Source organism: Onychostruthus taczanowskii, unplaced genomic scaffold (assembly GCF_017590055.1).
Source record: "Onychostruthus taczanowskii isolate IOZ18803 unplaced genomic scaffold, ASM1759005v1 scaffold7, whole genome shotgun sequence".
NCBI lineage: Eukaryota > Metazoa > Chordata > Aves > Passeriformes > Passeridae > Onychostruthus > Onychostruthus taczanowskii.
The window spans coordinates 422,896-437,266 of record NW_024504786.1 but is presented as its reverse complement, the minus strand read 5'-3'; the positions used below and the strand labels follow the sequence as shown (position 1 = coordinate 437,266).

Here is a 14,371-nt window from a genome sequence, read left to right as displayed (position 1 = left end):
GGGCGGTGCGGTGCGGGGCAGCCCGGGCCGGGAGAGGCTCAGCCCGGGGACGGCCCGCGGCGCTCAGCGGCGGAGCGGAGGGCGGCGGTCCCGGCACGGCGGAGGCGCACGGAGCATGCGCGGGGCCGGGCCCGCCCCGGGGAGGCGCCTGGGCCCGGCCGGGCCCGGCTGAGGCACCGCGGGACGGAGCGGGGCGGGGGCGGCCCGGCCCGTGTGTGGGAACGGCCCCTTCCAGCCCGAGCCGTGCCAGCGTTCCGTGGTTACCGCTCGGACAGTGCCGGAGCTGCGGGTTCTTCCCCACGCCAGTGCCGAAGCTGCCGCTGTCGCCTCCGCAGATGCCCAGAGTTTGTCACGGGGCTGTTTGAGCTATCAAATGATTCTGAATCACAGAATCATTGAGCTTGGAAAAGCCCTCCAAGGTCACCGAGTGCAAGCAGTCGCCCAGCCCAGAGCACTGAGTGCCACGTCCAGGGACACCTCCAGGGATGGGCACTCCAGAGCTCCCCGCACAGCCCCTGCCGAGGCCTGAGCACCCTTTCCATGGAGAAGTTGCTGCTGCTGTCCAACCTAAACCAGCCCTGGCACAGTTTACGACCACATCTTCTTGTCCTATTGCTGGTTACAGAAATGCCCGACCTGTTACAAACCCACAACCTCGTTTCCATTCTCACGCCAATGTGAGCGAGCTGGTGTAAACAACTCATTGAAATGAGGAGACGCTTACAGTCCTCCCGTCTGCACAGAAAAGAAACTGTTTTTTTCACTGCGGTTTCAAACTCTTGTCAAAGTCACAGGAAACGGCACAAGTGGAAGTAAAATGCATAAGAAAATGATTCAGTTCAATGAAATCATTCGCCCCTGCTTCCCACACACCACACGTATCTGGCATTTTCTTCTGACTGAAGAGTAAATCTGCTGCTGCCTTTTGGGGGAATTGTCCTAAAAGATGAACAGGTCATTAAAAAACCCATTCTGATAAATATTTCCCCTCCGTGTAACTCAGACTAAGCACACTGACACCATTTCATCGAGGCTTTCTGGCGGGTGGCAGCACGGGGTGTGAAAGGCCCCTTTCTGTTCTGAGGTGTTTGCACACCCCTGCAGCTGCTCTGCCCCGGCTCATCTGCCTCGTGCCTCAGCAATGCCGAGTTTTGTCCCTTTTCTCCAGGAAATCAGCCTGGGAGCAGCCGGGAGTCAGGTGCTGCTGGCCTGGGAGTGCACACGTCCAGGTGGCTGTAATTTACAGACTGAAGAAATAATCACCGATTCCATTTTCCCCCTCTCCCGAGAAGAATCAAGCCAGCCCTGTTTCCACAGCCGTCAGGGAAGCAGCAGGGTGGAATTTGGGTGATTTTGCACCATGTTAACCTTTTTGCTCAGCTACGTGGCCACTGGGTCTGGATTAACCACACACTGTGGGAAGGCACTGGAGCCTCACCCTGCTTCCATCACTTTGGTAATCTCAAGATTAGAAAAGAGCCTGAGGCTGGAAGAAGAGAGGTTAAACAGTGCAAATCATGGAATCATGGAAGGGTCTGGATTGGAAGGGACATTAAAAATCATCTCATTTCACACCCTGCCACTTTCTACTGTCCCAGGGTGCTCCAAGCCCCATCCAACCTGGCTTTGGACACTTCCAGGGATCCAGGGACAGCCACAGCTGCTCTGGGCACCAGTGCCAGGGCCTTACCTCCCTGCCAGGGAAGGATTTTTCCCTAACTATTGCCTTTTTATCTTCTTTTTCTGCTTTGGTCAGGGTCAGAATTAAATGTGTAGAGATGGTATTTCATGTTCAGACTCAGATATGTATTAATTCTTATCTATATTGTAGTCTTATAAGTTGTGAGTTCTACAGCATTTCATTAACAAGTCACAAAATGGCCTCATATGTATCTTTATAAGGTATTTTAAGGAAATACTATCTAATAAAGAAATGACAAATTATTTTTACTTTTAAGCTAATAATTAACCACTCATATTCCGCAATGTGGATTTCTTTATCTAATGACAAAATACCACCTACACTCCTGAAGAAGAAGGTGAAGAAGGACCAGCCACCACTCTAAAACTTCTCTATTGCCTTATAGATATTACTATATTCTAAAACTTTAAATTCTAATTTTCCCACCCTGTGATATCACACATTTCTATTTGATCTCCACACCCACAATCCCAGTTCTGTCATTCCATTCTGGAATCCTTCTCCACGCTCTCAGGTCAATACAGTGTTCTCCTGGGGGTCAGTGCCTGGCAGCACAGAAAGTCTGAAATTCTCAGCACCCAGCTTCCAGCACCTAACATCTAAGATATGTATGGATGTGCCATGGTTCCCAGGCCTGACCTCTCCTTGTTCCCTTTTCCCCACATTTTACCTGCAGGAGCTGCTTCCACCAATTCTCCTTCCTTCTCACCAGCCCTTCCCATGGCTTTGCCATGATAAGGATAAAATCATTTTTCTTGGTGGGTTTTCATGCTGCAAACCCCCCCAGATCTGCATTACCTATGCCTTACAGGCAAGACTTGTTTCTCAGCACAGCAACTGAAGGTCCTTAAATCCTGGAGCTGCCCAGCCCAGCCCAGCTGAGGTTGTGACCAAGGATTGCATAAGGGGCTTAGCAGCTTTACCTCTCCTCCATGGAAATCCATGCCCAGAGCTCAGGATCATGTCCAGAAATGACCCAGGATCCCAAAGGCCACGTCCTTCAGCCAGAATTAAATTCACACACCTCACTTTAAAAAAAAAAACAAACAGGGACTGAGCTGCTCTGGCACTTGGATTTCACTGAAATTGTGTGTTCAGTCTCCCAGTCCTGTGTGCTACGTGAGCTTTTGCCTTCTTTTCCTTGATTTTGGGACACTGCTGATTTCTGCTCGTTGCTCTCTGACACAAAACTGGGATGAAATCAGTGTGCTTCTAAAAATTCCTCCAAGAACTATGTTAATAACAGGGAGGCATTTCCAACCTATACCCAAAATTCTCTGTGTTTACCACAACATTCCAGCCTATAGGAAGGATGCAATTTTGTATTAAAACTCTTGAAGTAGTTTTCTCTAAGGAATTAATCATCTGTAATTGTGGCTTTGTCTCTTGCTTAAAAAGAGAATAGGCTTGCAAAGAGCTGCAGAAAAGTAAATAAAGAAAAATAAACCTTTTTTTTCCCCTCTAAGTACTGGGGTGCAGTGACACATCTGAAGAATTATCTTGTATCTTACATCCTTCTTTATTTTGCAAATTCCAGGATGCACTGATATTCTCCACCAAAAAAATAAGAGGCAAAATACAGAAGATGAGATCTGACCATCTTGGTATTTGTGATTTAAAAATCCAACAAATTGTGATTTAAAAATTTGTGATTTAAATATTCTCCACCAAAAAAATAAGAGGCAAAATACAGAAGATGAGATCTGACCATCTTGGTATTTGTGATTTAAAAATCAAACTAAATTCCAACAAATTTCCTCTTGTAGCCTTCTTTAAAGAAAGGGTAGGGATGGATGCATGGATTATCCCCTCCTTGCCCACTCTGCAGTTTGATTCCAAGCTTCACCTTTCCCTCTGAAATGGGATATTTACACTTCACTTTAAACAGTTTAAATGTTTTAAAAGCTTTTTTTAAATATATTTCAGGTTACACTGAGGGGCATACGGTAAAGTGCTTTACATCACTGATGGCAACAGCTTGGGATTGACAGGACTTTTATATAAAAGTGATTTAACACTCCCTAAGTGCTTCCAGTTTGTCATTGATTTGTTCCTGGCAGTAACTCTGGTTCTCCTCACTCGTATCAGCAGAATTCAGGAGGATGCAATGAAGTCAGAGATGAGTAAAAGGAGATGTAAAATTCCCTAACCTGTAGTAGGATTTGAAAGCATTCTGAGAACAACTCTGTGCCCTCGCTCGCTTCTGCAGAGCGCTGTGGAAATTAGAAATCATTTCACAAATGATATTTTTGGTTCTCCCCGTGCTGCAGGATGGGGAGCAGTCAGGATGCAGGGCCAAGAGGAGCAGGAGGAGGGGGTCACCAACCAAACCCTGGGTGCTCCAAAATCCAAAGCACCCCTTCAGCTGGGTTTTTGGGTACCCCTGTACCCCATCCCCACGGAACACCTCAGAGCCCGTGGGGTCCCTGGCTGCTCGCGGAGGGTATAAATAGACAGCCAAGTGCACAAGTTCTTTACATCTGATCTGTTGCTGAATTTATCTTCAGCTTCCTGTGCTCACGGAACATGCGTGAAACCCCGCTGCTGACACGGTTTTCGGAGAGCTCTGCTTGGAAAAGCAAGCGACAGAATTTATTTTGAGACACAGGGAAGGTGTGAATTGCTCCCGAGTAATTAACTACTTCTAAACATGGTGCGCAACCCTTTTGTTTAAAGCTAATAATCTCATTTTGGGGAAGGAGAGCTACTTCACGTCTGTAGTGCAGGGGTTCTTGGCAAAGCAGAGATTAGATTTTGTGTCCTGGTTCCCAGGGTGCCCCAGCCGGGCTGCAGGGGGATTTCCTGGACAGGCTGCAGCGAGCTGCCAGAGCCGTGGGTGGGAGGTGGATCAGGAGCTCAATTCCCGACTTTCCTGGCAGGGGGGATGAGTTCACTCACTTTCCTCCAAGCTGGGGAGTGTGGAGGTGCTGCTGCCGTGTCCAAGCCCTGCAGCAGGCGTGTTCATGTTGTTGCTTGCCTTCACTGTCTGCTTTTTCCCGTTGGTTTATCATTGTTCATTGTTCTTACACCAAACCAAACCAACAGTTTTATTTTCATTTTCTCCCCGGATTTCTCTACTGAAAAAGATCCCTTCTGCTGCCTTGCTGGGAAGCACAAACTGGGTTTGTGTACAGCTCTAGAGCAGCTGCAGAGGAGGAAGATGATGATGGTGGCCAGCTCCAAGCCCCACTTCTGGCTCCCCCTCCCCTGAACTCCGACTCAATCCACCAGCACGTTTTTATTGTGCTTCAAGCAGATGAATAAAATACATCAGGATAAATCAATACTGCCCAGAAGCTCAAATGCATTTTCTTGAGCTCATCCACTTCCCAGCACAGCCCTTTCCAGAAGGATGAGCTTGCTGCTGGCACAGCTCACAGGTACCCACTTGCTGCCTGGCTGCCTGCCCGCCACACCACTGCAGCTAGACAATGCTGCTGCTCATGGACTGGCTCCACATCCACCGGGATATTTATGGATATATATGGATTTTTTTTTTTCTGGGAGATATATATATATATATCCCAGAAAAAGTTGTATGTGCAACAGCTGGGTTTTATAAGGGAAAGTTTAGCACTTACTGGAAGTGGAGTGTGCTGGTGGGAGGCACAAAGCGCAGCAGCGACCTCAACCTGAGCAATAATTAAATATTTTCAGATGGGAAACGCCACGTTTGTCACCAAAATGATCCAATATTGATCATGTCCCTCTCTGTCCACACACCCCAGAGTTTGTGTATCTGGTTGGAGCATTTCTCAGGTCATGCCCAGCACTGTCCAGGTCCCCTGTCCCATTCAGGGGGACACACGTGACACAGAGCACGTAGCATTTCTAAAATCTTTAATGCCTGGACAAATTCCAAAGCTCACTCTGCTGCTGCTGTTTTCCTCGGGTACGCTTTTGGAAATGACAATTCCTCACCCTGGGTTGAAAAGCAGCATTTTGAGGTGGGGTTTACCATACTCCCCCTCCCTCTGTCATAAAGAGAGTGGGAATTAAGGTTGTATTTCCAGGAGGAATGTTGTTCACAATGGCACAGAGGGCTCAGAAATCCAGGCAGGATGGCAAACAAGTTCCAGATCAGGAGGAAAGTGGAGTATTTTCCCATTAAGGATGAGCTGAGTGCTCCAGTCCAGCTGTGCTGGTTGAATGGAGTCAGCAAGACCATGTGGCTGCTGTGGGAAGGGAAAAAAAGAGTGTCAGGGATCTTAGAGAAATGTGATGTTCTGGCTGGTCTCTGTCACCCTGGGTGGCCTTTAAATGGCACAGTCCACATTAAGAGGAGAATTGTCACAGTGCACTTGAATATGGGTTTCAAACCTACTGAGAACATCCAGACTGCAACAAAACCTGGTGGAAATAGCTGAAGTTACCATTCCAGTCCACGAAAGCTATGGAGGTGAGGAGCAGTGTAGGAATCTTCTCCCATCTCTCTGTTTTCCTCATTTCCTCTTATATCTCAGGCAGGTGTTTTAAAAGGCTGTGACATTTCCTTTAACTTAGCTGAGTTCAAGAGGTGAAGAAGGGAGAAGTCCACAGCCTAAGAAGGAACTCAACAAACCCTGTTCCTCTGATAATTTTCAGATAAAGCCGCTGTGAGTTTTCCTTTAATGGGGCTGCACACAACTGCAGAAACTTGGCACATTTCCGTTCAAAATTAATTAGGCTTCATTAGCAATAAACCTGTGGAAATTTTCATTTCCAGAGTCCTCTGGATCCATTTCAAACCAGGATGCAGCCAGGCTTTGGATGCAGATGTGGACGTTCTGCACAGGGAGGAGATTTTGCTCAAACAACCATGGGATGTTTTTATCACTCTGGGAATGTGAGCACACAGAAAACACCAAACCAGGAACACTCTCTTGGAGCTTCTCACTTGTCTCTGGGATTTGTGTCCATCTCATCCAGCACAGCTTGTGCTTCCATGGGAGAGGGATTGACACCTCCTCATCCACTGGCCTCTGGAAGAATCTGCTCCAACACTGACACCTTTTTGTGTGTTATCATAAAGTCATGTTGTATTTAAAATAAGCTGGAGGTGAGACTCCCATCATGGAAAACAGCTCTCCCTGTTCCAATTAAACCACTGATCCCCCCTGACCTCCCCTGCTCCTCTACCAGCCCCTTCTCCAGGGCTCTTTGCCAGCACCAGACCAAACCTGCCTGTGCTGGTGCTGCCCTTGTGCGTGCAGCCCTCAACTCATGGCCTTGAACTTCCCACCACCCCCAGCCCCAGGCTGCTCCAGGCAGCAGGGATGAGACCCATGGATGGGGTCCTGGCTGCTGGGATGGGATCCACAGCTCCACTGTCCGTCCACCAACTCCTCGAGCAGGAATCATTTGCTCTCTGCCAGTCTCATTTTTAGGCAGGAGGAATCTGAGGCTTGTGCAAATGTTTAAACACACGTCTCTCCTGAATTATTCAGTGTACTCTGCCTGCTCCTGGAGTTCATTCAGAGGGAGGGCAGTCAATAGAGCTCTGACATTCACCGTGGAGAGGAGGAGGCAGAAGGAGCACCAACAACTCCCTGCCCTCTCCAGCCCTCCTGCCCCAGCTCTGGGCTCCCCTAGCACTGCTGTCCAGCACCAAATCAAGCAAATTTGCCTTCATTTAAGGTGACCCTGGGTGGCACAGACCTGGGGACTGCTGTGTCCTGAGCTGTGGTGAGGCTTTAGTGCAGACCTAGGGAGGTCCAAGGAAAAATCTGAGCAGCCTCGTATTTTTCTCCATTTTCTGCTCTGGTTGAAAGAGGCTTTTTCCAGTGGCAGATGCACATCCCTGTGCATCACCAACCCCAAAGTGCAGCTCTCAGCCTCTTGCAGTCAAAAGGGAACTTGAGATTTGAATTTTAATTGAATCTATGAACTGAAGCACAGCTGGCAGCCAAAGCCCTTTGGAGTAGAGGGGTCTTTCCTCTGGTTCCACCAGTCCCAGAAAAATTAGAACGCTTAACTGATGCCCAACATCAATTAAAGACCTTGTATAAGAGTATATTAATCCACACATGGGTCTGTGCACCTCTGCTGCTCCTGTGAAATGTTATTAAGAGAAGATTATGTACCAAACTCTGCAATCTTGTCTTTCTCATCTGCCCAAATGCAGCAATTGCAGCAGTAACTGGCACTGCACCACACTGGAACACTCAGCTCCTGCTGAGTACTTCTGTCCCTGATCAGCCATCAAATAAAGTCAGTTTTCCTTGGTGAATCAAGCTAATGACAAAATGCAGGCTTCACATATAATCCAACAAGTCAGCAAGCAGCTGTTTCCAAAATGTGAAATACAGGCAGAAATATCTTATGGAGAAAGGAGAAGGGATTGTGTCACCCTCTGTTCACACGCTGCTCCTGAGCACTGCTTTTCCCAGTTCCAGGGGAAACCAGGACAGTACAGGTAATGACAAAATGCAGGCTTCACATATAATCCAACAAGTCAGCAAGCAGCTGTTTCCAAAATGTGAAATACAGGCAGAAATATCTTATGGAGAAAGGAGAAGGGATTGTGTCACCCTCTGTTCACACGCTGCTCCTGAGCACTGCTTCCAGTTCCAGGGGAAACCAGGACAGCACAGAGAGGCCTCAGCAGAGCTCATTCCACATTGTCCAGCATCTCCAGGCTCATGCTGAGGAATTCCTTAATCAGACATAAATCCAAGTTGCTTTCTAGTACATCTAATATTTGCACGGGGACATTGCAAGTAGGCAGCATGGTTTGTAAAGATGTTTAATCACGAAGGTCTGGGTTAAAGTTCAAGTTCAAGTGTCTGCACTAAGCTGGAGAAGATCTAAATAAGCAGCAATTAAAAGAGTCTGACTCATACAGGGCACTGCTGGACTTTGAAATGGCTGAATGCTTAAAGCTCTTTTGGGAAAGATTCTTCTTATTTCAGTCTAACAGAAACAGAAGGTACATTTGGAGGGGGGAAAAAAGGGCATTTTGGAGAAAGGCAACACTCTTCACCTGGTTTCAAGGGCTGCAGACAGTGGATGCCTTTAATCCAGCTGCTGTCAGAAGGGCCAGGTTGCTCCGAGCAGCAGCTCCCACCCTTAAAAGGCTGAGCTGAGGCTGGGAGCCAGGAGCAGAGCAGCTGTTCCAGCCTGCAGCCTCACAGCCCCGAGGAGACATCCCAGGAGCAGGAGTGCTCCTCTCCCCACGTGGAACGTGGGTGGGAAGGCAGCAGAGTCCAGATGGGAAAAGGGACTTTCCTGATGCAAGAGCCTGAGAACTGCTGGGTAAGAACAGACCCGTCTGGAACGGCAGCGGAGACACGGCACGAGAAACTGCCTTGCCTTGGGATCAGTCCCAGGAACCACAGACAGCTTCAGCACAGAGAGCACAGACCTTGTTTCTGTACCACTGGGTGCAGGTTGTTTATGTCTTGCTTCAACACGTTGGTAGGAGGAAGTGCTCCTGTGGCAAAAGAGACTCTGAGAGTTGCATTGTTCACGTGCAGCAATGTTTGGACAGCAAACCCACCAGTGGGTCCCATGTCTACATCAGTAAGGAGCTACAGGAAAAAGAGATGGACCCTGTGCCCACTGTGCTAGAGAGGAAGATAAATTCCAGAAAATGTGACTGGAGAGGTGCTGCTCTGAGGCACAGCCAGTGCTTCAGCTCCTGTGCCATGCCAGAGCTGAGGCTGTGCTTGTTGTGACAGGAAATGAGAGGCACCAGTCACTGGGGCGGGCTCTGTGCCCTGTTCAGCAGCCCCAGGAGTGCCCCTGCACAGCTCTGCTGCACGTCCCTAAAAACAGCACGGCTTGGCCTTTAACCTCAAACCTGAGCCATGCCTGTGAGCAACTGTACTCCTTGGATCTGATCCATAACAAACCTTGGATCTGCTTCTGAGCACTTATCTTGCTTTCTGTGGGCAGGAAAGAACATGATGGTTTCTACAGGGAGTCACCACGTTGTTTCCATCAGGGAGCACCTGGAGCTGCCCCTGGGGCAGCACCGTGAGCACCTGGCTGGATGCACCTGCCTTTCTCCCAGGAAAGGGGATGCACATTCCAGCACATGCTGGATCCTGAAACGGGTAAAGAGAGAGCCCTGGGCAGCTTTCAAATGCTCCCACAGCTCCTCCTCCCTCCCAGCCATGCTGGAATGATGGTGGCACAGCAAGGAGCAGCACAGCAGTGCTTCTGTGGGACAGCCAGCACAGAGATGAGCACTGCTCCTTTTTGGGATAAGCACATTCCTGCCTGATAAAGAGGTGCCTGTAACCTTTGGAAAGTGGAAGCTGAGGGTTGACTCTGCTCAGATTTTAAGCCAGAATTTAAGCTCTTGGTAGCAGGATGTCTTTTTTTATTGCTTGCAGTTTCTGGTGAGACAGAGCCCTCCTCCAGAAGCAGCCTCGAGCCTGTGTCACAGCACCAGTAAGAATTTCCTCCCTTTAAGTGACGCAGGCTGGCAAAATGTTCCATCACGGCTGCACAGCCCCGACCCCGCCGCGCTGGCCCCAAAAACTTCGAGCAGCAGGGAAATGAAAAAACATCTTCTTACCATCTCGGGGCTAATCCCTGTCCTCTTCCCCGAGCAGCAGGGAAGCAGAGGGCAAAGCCCTGCTGGACAAGAATCATCCAGCCCAGAAAGAAGAATTTCTAAACACTGTTGGGTCAATGACCACACCGAATGTCAGGATGGAGAGTAAATAGTGACCTCTGGAAAGTGCTGCATCAGCCTCGGGAGCCTGAATGGCACCAGTTCCTCGGGGAAGGGCAGGGATCTGGGAAACGGGCACTGCACGGACATTTCTGCAGGGTTCCGGTTACTTTATGCAAAAATCTTGGGATTTCACACTCCCACCAGAAGCCGGCCCGCGGGGCCCCTCTGCTGACGCGTCCCAGCACTGCAGAGTTAACTCACAGCACAGAGATCAGCACAGGCTCCCTGAAAACCACCTCGTTTCCAGGGATTGTGATGACACCGCTGTAAAAATGACCTAGGAAATTCAGACCCCTACTCACAGAGCAGAGAAGCCCTAAGGAAACCCTGCAAGGGACCGATCCCCGATCCACCAGTAACTCACTGATGGAAAGAACCCATTTCCCACCACTAATTTCCACATAGAGACCTTTGAGTTACAGTAACCAGCCCAGACTGCGGTATCCTAACAAAAAAATATTAAAAAGTATCTCAAAAGGGCTTCATTTTCTCTAGTGCTACAGAATAATTTGTTCTGTTACCAAGTAACCCCACCGAGGGGGCTCTCTGTTATTTAATATCCACCAGGCTGCACAGGACCTGCTTTGGGAACCATTTCTGCCCACTTCCAAAGCACAGCATTCCTGGAAGCCCTCCCCACATGAAACAGCCAATAACGAGGCAAAGCGTGTAATATTTTATTGAAACAAACGTGACCTTTATGCCAAGGGTTCCAGGTGAAACGAGCACACTCCAGCGGAGCAGGAGGCTGCACGTGGTGGCTCTGGTGGCCCCAGGGTGCCGTGAAGCTCAGATGGCTGCCATCCTTCAGTTATCACAGTACTGTACCTTTACAAGAGACAGCATCAGCACTGTGATAACTGAGCCAGGGCAGCCTGGCAGTCATTGGCCCCTCCGTGGCACTGCCGAGTCCTCGGTGTCCTCCTCCCTCAGCGTCCCAAAAACCCCGCGTCACCCCGCAGGTGAAAGCCTCAGGAGCCTTAACACAAGCGGTTTTGCAGCTGAGGTTCACTCCAGGAAATTATCCACATAATTAGTGTTAAATCTTAATGACCGCGGCGGCTTCCGAGTGGTTTTAAGCAGCAGCTCCTCGTGGGCAAATCCACCCACGCTGGATTTAATGGAGGAAGAGCAACCACCCCTGGTACAGGGGACAGCCCTTCCCTCCCCCTTAAATCCAGGCAGCCAGCAGCACTTGGCTCATGCTGCCCGGGTGTTGGGTGTCAGGGAGCAGTGGGGACAGTGGCAGCCAGCCAGGAAAGCTGCTGGAGCCACTCTGGGACAGCGGGATCGCCGCGGGCACGGCCCCGACGGCGGCACCAACCCCAAGGGTGGCACCGTGCCCTGAGCCCGCCACCGGGCTCCTGCTGCCTGGTTTTCCAGGAGCTGGGATTGCCCAGCCCGCCCCACAGCTTCTCTGGGCTCCTCTGGAGCCTGGCACGTGTGTCTCCAGAGGCAGCACGGTGCCCTGCGAGGGGAGCAGCTCCCAGCGGCAGCTGTGCCCACAGGGACTGCAGGGAGCAGCCTCCAGGTGCCCCAGTTGGCATTTTTAGGTCATCAAATCCACATAAAAACATTTGAAATACACAATCCCGCTAATTAGTTAAATTACAAGCTTCCATCAACCTATATTTACTCCCCCCATTGGTTTTTTTTTTCCTTCCTTAAAAACAGGCACTGCTGGAAAGACCACAGAACTATTTCTCCACCCACCACTTTTTTTGTGTATTTCTACAACTTTAGCCCCTCTTTGTTTTTTTCTTTCCTAAAACCAGGCATTCCTGAAAACATCACAAAATTATTTCCATCACCCCCACGCTGCCTGAGGGAATTGGATACATCAAGTTCTGAAATGAGTTTAAAAAAACACAAGGGTTTCATGGTGCCAAAGTTAATGTGTTACTAAGTTTCCAATAAAAGTCCATTTATGATGTTGATGGAGCAGCACAAGAAGCTTCCATGTTTCCACCAGCGGGAAGCAGAAACTCCAAAAATTGGGGGGGGTTTTTTAACACTCTATAAATAACTCACCTGGCAAAGAGAAGGTGCTGAGATGTCCCAGAGGCTGTTTTTAAGAGAGAAACACAAAACACTGGGCTGGATCCAGCCGTGAAAACGCTGCCTTACAAGTTTGCAACTCCAGAGGGCAACGGAGAGGCAAACGTGGAATATCGGAGGAGCAGCAGGCAGGGGAAAAAAAAACATTTGCACATTTTAAAACAAACTCCAAACATACATTACATAAAAAGGGGACAGTCAACAGATTATGCAATGCTGACGTCAGGCAGCAGCACAGATGACTTCAGCATGCATCCCCAAATTTGCAGATTTGCCACAGTTTGGGGATTAATCATTAAGGAATTGGCTGTTGCTAGGAAAGCACAACAAAAACTTGCTAAAAATATTAATGGATTCTGTCCGTGCAAGGGTGGGTTTTGAAAAGGAAAGCAGCTGCATGAGCAAGGGGCCCTTGGCTCTCACTCCCAGGTGTTTTCACACCAGCATTGGTATTCCAGGTGAGGAATTCTACTGATTTCAGCATGGCTTAAGTGTGGGATTGGGGATTCTACATCTCACAGGCTGAGGTGATGAGAGAAAATCACTGCTTGGCAATTCAAGCACGCTTTGATCACTCTATCAGGATTTTACTCCTGCTCCAGCAGTTCCTTACCAGGGTTTTAAAGGGGAGGGTGAACAATTCCTCCCCAGCACCCTCTGCAACAGCAGCTGCTGGAGTCACACCCGTATTCCAAGGCTGATGCCATTTTCTCTGGAGGATCCAGCTCTTCCCCCAATACAAACACGGTTTGTTGTCTTGCATCACACACACACACACAGAGATTTTTGCTTTGCTTCAGCCAGACTAAAGCTACACAGACCTGATGGAGAAAGCTCAAGCAGGTTCTCCATTTATCTGGAAAAAATCACCTTACTTTATAGCAAACCCCACATTAGTTTTGGAGGCCAGAACACATTTTTGTTCTTGTTATTGCTAAGGCCCTGCAAATTTCCATACACTTTTTAAAAAAACCTCTCCACTTTCCAATGTTTGCTGCCAGTTCTCACCTTTGAAACCCGTTTAAGTTGGCCTGGTTGCTTTTTAAACTCCAGTTCCACCTCCTCCTGCCCCTTTGGGGCTGGTGGTATTTTTGCTTCATAGGAACCAAAATTCCTTCAGCATCCCAGCGACCCGATTGAGGACATTCCCTGCCCACAGCCCCAGGGCTTGTCCCTCCCCACCCCGAGGATCTCGCAGCGCTGGAGCCGCTCTCACCCTGCCGGGGCTCTTCAGCTGTGCGAGGGGAGCAAACCTCATTTCCATCTTCCCGGGGCGCGGTGTCAACACGAATCCCGGCGAGTCTGAAGAGGGAAGAAAACAAACATCTGGTTACATGCGGGGATCCGGCGGCGTGCCGGGCGGTGACGGGCACGGAGGAGGCGCTGAGGGGCGGCGGAGCCCGGCGGGGCCCGGGCCGCCACCGCCGCTGCCTCCCAACTTGGCTGCCAGGGCGCTTCCCCGAGGTTACCTGGAACGGGGAGGGGGAAAGCCGGGCAGCAGCCTGCGGGACGGGATGGAACGGGACAGGACGGGGAGCCCCCTCCCGCGGAGCGCCCCCCGCGCCGCTCGCCCCTCAGGAGCGCCGGGACCCGCCCGGGGCAGGGGGGGGGCGGCGGCCCCGCCCGCGCACCCCCCGAAANGGCGCGCGCCCCCGAGGGCGGGCACGGCGGCACCCGCGGGAGCGCGCACCGGGCACGGCGTGGGCACGGGACAGCGCGGGCTGTGGCACACACGGAGTGACACACACACAGTGACACACACGGAGTGACACACACACACAGAGTGACACAGAGAGAGCGACACACGCACAGGGACACACACGCGGGGTGACACACACACAGTGACACACACATAGTGACACACACACAGTGACACAGACAGTGACACACGCGGAGTGACACACACACAGTGACACACACGGAGTGACACACACACACAGAGTGAC

The 14,371-nt window shown here is 50.1% G+C and overlaps 1 protein-coding gene across 1 annotated transcript in view; it reads right to left on the bottom strand.

Annotated features, from left to right (window-relative positions):
• Positions 1-14,064, bottom strand: part of JAK1 (Janus kinase 1) — a 61,937-nt gene extending 47,873 nt beyond the window's left edge. The window contains exons 1-3 of the mRNA XM_041421662.1: positions 13,895-14,064; positions 13,434-13,727; positions 12,399-12,504 (exon numbers count right to left, since the gene is read on the bottom strand). The gene's annotated coding sequence lies outside the window, so the exon portion shown is untranslated. The remainder of the gene's footprint in view (positions 1-12,398; positions 12,505-13,433; positions 13,728-13,894) is intronic.
• Positions 14,065-14,371: the final 307 nt, after the last annotated feature.